We start from the raw sequence: 5,678 nt of genomic DNA, 5'->3' as shown, positions 1-5,678 counted from the left end.
AGCTCCTAGCCTGCTCCTCCACACTGCCAGCCAGCCAGCACTGAGCAGCAGCAGGAGGGACCTCCCATCTCGCTGGCAATCTGCAGGCAGGAAACAAGGAGGAGTCTGAGGCTATGGCTGGAAGCTGGGCAAGGTGTAGCCCGCACAGCGGAGCCTCCAGCTCCTGCCCTCGCATTCACATCAATCCATCTCCCAACCCAACCCAGCTCCAGCATCATCCACACCGCAGCCTAGCATTGGCTCATTCAGCAGGTGAAATCATTCTCAACCCCCACAGCTTTCAAACAACACCATTCAGAGGCTGAGAGATTCTTCGAACTGAGAGGCAGCCAGTAACTAGGGCTCAAATCAGTCGATAGAGAATCATCTATATCCCAGAGACAGTTAGAGACTGCAATTTAATCGAGGGGTTCAGATGTTTACAGTCAGAAAAATGGATACCCGGGAGTGAGTTACAGACTGGAATCTAATCGAGGGGTTCACATGGTTTATATATAGAATAATGGAGACTTGGCAGTGAGTTACAGACTGGAATCTAATCGAGGGGTTCAGTTGGTTTATATATAGAATAATGGATACCTGGGAGTGAGTTACAGACTGGAATCTAATCGAGGGGTTCAGTTGGTTTATATATAGAATAATGGATACCCGGGAGTGAGTTACAGACTGGAATCTAATCGAGGGGTTCAGATGGTTTATATATAGAATAATGGACACCCGGGAGTGAGTTACAGACTGGAATCTAATCGAGGGGTTCAGATGGTTTATATATAGAATAATGGACACCCGGGAGTGAGTTACAGACTGAAATCTAATCGAGGGGTTCATTTGGTTCATATATAGAATAATGGATACCTGGGAGTGAGTTACAGACTGGAATCTAATCGAGGGGTTCATTTGGTTCATATATAGAATAATGGATACCTGGGAGTGAGTTACAGACTGGAATCTAATCGAGGGGTTCAGTTGGTTTATATATAGAATAATGGATACCTGGGAGTGAGTTACAGACTGGAATCTAATCGAGGGGTTCAGATGGTTTATATATAGAATAATGGACACCCGGGAGTGAGTTACAGACTGGAATCTAATCGAGGGGTTCACATGGTTTATATATAGAATAATGGACACCCGGGAGTGAGTTACACACTGGAATCTAATCGAGGGGTTCAGATGGTTTATATATAGAATAATGGATACCCGGGAGTGAGTTACAGACTGGAATCTAATCGAAGGGTTCAGATGGTTTATATATAGAATAATGGATACCCGGGAGTGAGTTACAGACTGGAATCTAATCGAGGGGTTCAGATGGTTTATATATAGAATAATGGATACCCGGGAGTGAGTTACAGACTGGAATCTAATCGAGGGGTTCAGATGGTTTATATATAGAATAATGGATACCCGGGAGTGAGTTACAGACTGGAATGTAATGGAGTGGTTCAGATGGTTTATATATAGAATAATGGACACCCGGGAGTGAGTTACACACTGGAATCTAATCGAGGGGTTCAGATGGTTTATATATAGAATAATGGATACCTGGGAGTGAGTTACAGACTGGAATCTAATCGAGGGGTTCAGATAGTTTATATATAGAATAATGGATACCCGGGAGTGAGTTACAGACTGGAATCTAATCGAGGGGTTCACATGGTTTATATATAGAATAATGGATACCCGGGAGTGAGTTACACACTGGAATCTGCCTGGAACCTAATTCTGGGATGTTGGTCCGTACAGGAAAGGGGGGCGGGGGATGCCCATTTATCAATGTGGCATGCTCCTCTACATTTGTAATTGGAGAAGGCAGCTAACTTTCACTGCCTCCAGACTTTTGTGAGCATTGCCTGTTCAGAGGCGACTGAGACAAAGTCCCGTTCACAACCAGGGGACATGTCAAATTATTTTACAACCAGTGAAGTACTCTGAAATGTAGTCATTGTTGTAATCATAAAATTATACAGCAGAGGAGGCCATTCAGCCCATTGTGTCTGCCCTTTGATCGCTATGAGACAAGTCCCATTCCTCAGCCTTTCCACATAGGCCTAGAATAGTCTCCCTTTCCCAAAAATCCACTTCTCGTTTGAAAGTTACGATTGAATTTGTGTCCAACCACACTTTCAGGCAGCACATTCCACATCACCATTTGCTGCGTGACAATGTTCTTTTGCCAATCCCTGCTACTGGAATGGGTGGCAGGGTGGCACAGTGGTTGGCACTGCTGCCTCACAGCTCCAGGGCCCAGCTCCACACCCTCACCCCCACCCTCGCGATCCCCTCCCCACTGCACCAAACCCGCCCCCTCCCCTGTTTCCTGGGATCCCATGATGATATCTGATGAAGGCCTCACTGTATGACTGGCAGCAGTCATTGCTCTTAGTGGTGCCCACTATAGCTGGTAAGCTCTCTGTGGGTGGGGTTTCAGCTCCGGGGTCCTAAATCCCAAGGAAGCCCTGACCCTGGCTTGTTAAGTGCCTGACAGGCACTTAAATTGTTCCCAGCTCAAGCCACATGTCTTGGGACCCACAATGGGGACATTAAATGCTGCCCTTTGTCTTTCTGAAGAGTGGTGTCACTCTCCCCTCATATCATTGCTTAACACTTGCATATTGGCCACATCAGCAAGGCTGCATGGATGGCACGGTGGCACAGTGGTTGGGGTGGCACAGTGGTTGGGGCGGCACAGTGGCACAGTGGTTGGGGCGGCACGGTGGCACAGTGGTTAGCACTGCTGCCTCACAGCTCCAGGGACCCGGGTTCAATTCCCGGCTTGAGTCACTGTGCGGAATTTACACTTTCTCCCCATGTTTGGGTGGGTTTCCTCCGGGTGCTCTGGTTTCCTCCCACAGTCCAAAAATGTGCGAGTTAGGTTGATTGGCCATGCTAAATGGCCTCTTAGTGTCAGGGGGACTAGCTAGGGTAAATACATGAGATTATGGGGATACAGTCTGGGTTGGATTGCGGTCAGTGCAGATCTGATGGGCCAAATGGCCTCCTTCTGCACTATAGGGTTGTATGGAATCACTTCCTCCTTATTTACTTTATCAAAACCCTCCTTACTTCTGAAATTTTGAATACCTCTTATTAAATCTCTCACGAACCTTCTCTGCTCTGAAATGAACCATGTCAGCAGTTCGAGTCTGTCCACAGGGACTGAAGTCCTTTCTGGTAAATCTCTGTTTCATCCGCTCCTTCCTAAAATGTGATACCCAGAAATGGACACAATGCTGCACCCTAACCGGCAATTTCTAAATCTTTAGCACAATGTCTTTGTTTTCGATCCCAAGTCAAGGATCAATGATTTATTAACAGCCTCCTCAACTTGCCCTGATACCTTCCAATATTTGTATATGTAACCCTCCCGCTCTCTCTGTTCTTACTTGCCCTTTGAAATTGAACCATTATGTCCAAAATCCAGCAGCCACTTTTGTACTCAGCAAGCTCCCAAAAAGCAGCAGTGAGATAAATGACTCAATCTGATTTTATAAGGTTGTAAGGTTGGTTGGAGCTAAAATATCGGCCAGTATGTGGAGAGGGTGCAGAAAAGATTTACCAGGATGTTGCCTGGTATGGAGGGAATTAGCTATGAGGAGAGGTTGGAGAAACTTGGTTTGTTCTCACTGGAACAACGGAGGTTGAGGGGCAACCTGATCGAAGTCTACATGATTAAGAGGGGCTTGGATAGAATGGATAGTCAGAAGATTTTTCCTATGGGTGGAAGAGTCAATTACTAGGGGGCACAGGTTTAAGGTGCGAGGGGCAAGGTTTAAAGGAGATGTACAAGACTAGTTTTTACACAGAGGGTGGTGGGTGCCGAGGGAGGTAATGGAAGCAGATGACTTTTAAGGGGCAACTGGACAAATAAATGAATAGGATGGGAATAGAGGGATATGGTCCCCCGAAGGGTGGGAGGTTTCAGTTCATTCGGGCAGCATGGTCGGTGCGGGCTTGGAGGGCCGAAGGGCCTGTTCCCGTGCTGTAATTTTCTTTGTTATTCTTAGTACACCCTGGAGAACTCCCCGACATTGATGAGCATCATGGAATCTCTTACATCCCACGAGTACTGCACTGGGGTGTGGGCCTAGATTCTGTCCTCAAACTGCTGGAGTGGGACTTGAATCTACTCCAATTCAGAGGGGAGAGTGTTACTTCCCAGGCCAGGCTCTTGTTGGAATGGCACACTGGTTCCCTCTTCAGTGGAAGGAATTTTCTCCATTAACCTCGGAGATCACCTTGAATTGTCAATTGACAAGATTTCAGTGAGGTGAATTGGAGGTGGGTGGTTTTGATTTGATTTGATTTATTATTGTCACATATATTAGTATACTGTGAAAAGTATTGTTTCTTGCACGCTATACAGACAAGACATGCCGTTCATAGAGAAGGAAAGGAGAGGGTGCAGAATGTAGTGTTACAGTCATAGCTAGAGTGTAGAGAAAGATCAACTTCATATAAAGTAGGTCCATTCGATGGCAGCGGGGAAGAAGCTGTTCTTGAGTCGGTTGGTACGTGGCCTCAGACCTTTGTATCTTTTTCCCGAAGGAAGAAGGTGGAAGAGAGAATGTCCGGGGTGCGTGGGGTCCTTAAGTATGCTGGCTGCTTTTCCAAGGCAGCAGGAAGTGTAGACAGAGTCAATGGATGGGAGGCTGGTTTGAGTGATGGATTGGGCTACATTCACAGCCCTTTGTAGTTTCTTGCGATCTTGGGCAGAGCAAGAGCCATTCCAAGCTGTGATACAACCAGGAAGAATGCTTTCTATGGTGCATCTGTAAAAGGGTGGGAGTGCAGGATTAGATTCTTATTCCATTCACATTCCTGGGAATTGGCGATGCCACCTCCTTCCCTCAGTGCTGCAGATAGGGGTTACCACCAGACGGTGACTCGTCTGTCTTGCCTGCATCCTGCATGCCCAGAAAAACCTCTCCTCCGACACCTCATAAGAGGCAATCGCCATTTCAACTCATAACTGACCCCAATGTCGGTGGCCACACAGCAATGAGTGACAAGACTGGGGAACCTGCTGTGCCAGCTTCTTGGGCCTTCAAACCTGTTGCATTCTCCTAGGTATACATTGCTGTAACATTTCTAAGAGAAGCTGAGTCCTGCTGGCGGTTGGGATTGCGTGTTTAAGCTCCGGTAGATCATTTACCTTGGGTAGCCTTTAATGATCTTCCAGAAGTGTGTTAAATCTGCTTCTCAAATGACATGTTTTCTAAGAACATGTAAAATTGATGATCAGGAAAAAGTGCAGCTCATCCATCAAGGTCACAACCCATGTCATGGTGGCTGGAGTCTTGTGACTCTTGTGCCCATCATTGGGACATTATCCAGTCCTTTAATTATTTTATAGACCTCTAATTGGTCTGCGGTATTCTGAAGTAAATCAATCTAGGCCCCTAAGCCTCTCTGAGGTTCTTGAAGCCAGGGATCACTTGCGTAGTTCCTAACTGCGTCTTGTCCAAAGGCTGATACCACCACACCCCACAACCATCTAAAGGGCCCAAGGACATAGCATGTCAAAATGATGCTTATTTATACTGAATGATTGTATTAATAACACCCAATCATTAGCTTTAATTACAATTTCTCTTCTTTGGTTCACTGGGGAAAGGAATGGACCATTAGAAGTACGCAACATGGCTTCTGAGAAATTGGTTGCGTTATAATAAGTC

The 5,678-nt window shown here is 46.2% G+C and overlaps 1 protein-coding gene across 1 annotated transcript in view; it reads right to left on the bottom strand.

Annotated features, from left to right (window-relative positions):
* The window catches only part of tyro3 (TYRO3 protein tyrosine kinase), a 139,256-nt gene extending 139,164 nt beyond the window's left edge, over window positions 1-92 (bottom strand). Inside the window, exon 1 of the mRNA XM_078233494.1 lies at window positions 1-92. This exon is cut by the window's left edge and continues 206 nt beyond it. The gene's annotated coding sequence lies outside the window, so the exon portion shown is untranslated.
* Between the last annotated feature and the right edge of the window lie 5,586 nt (window positions 93-5,678).

The sequence above is a fragment of the Mustelus asterias genome, chromosome 18 (genome assembly GCF_964213995.1).
Source record: "Mustelus asterias chromosome 18, sMusAst1.hap1.1, whole genome shotgun sequence".
NCBI lineage: Eukaryota > Metazoa > Chordata > Chondrichthyes > Carcharhiniformes > Triakidae > Mustelus > Mustelus asterias.
Note: the sequence above shows the minus strand (reverse complement) of the source record. Positions and strands in the feature narration are given on the sequence as shown.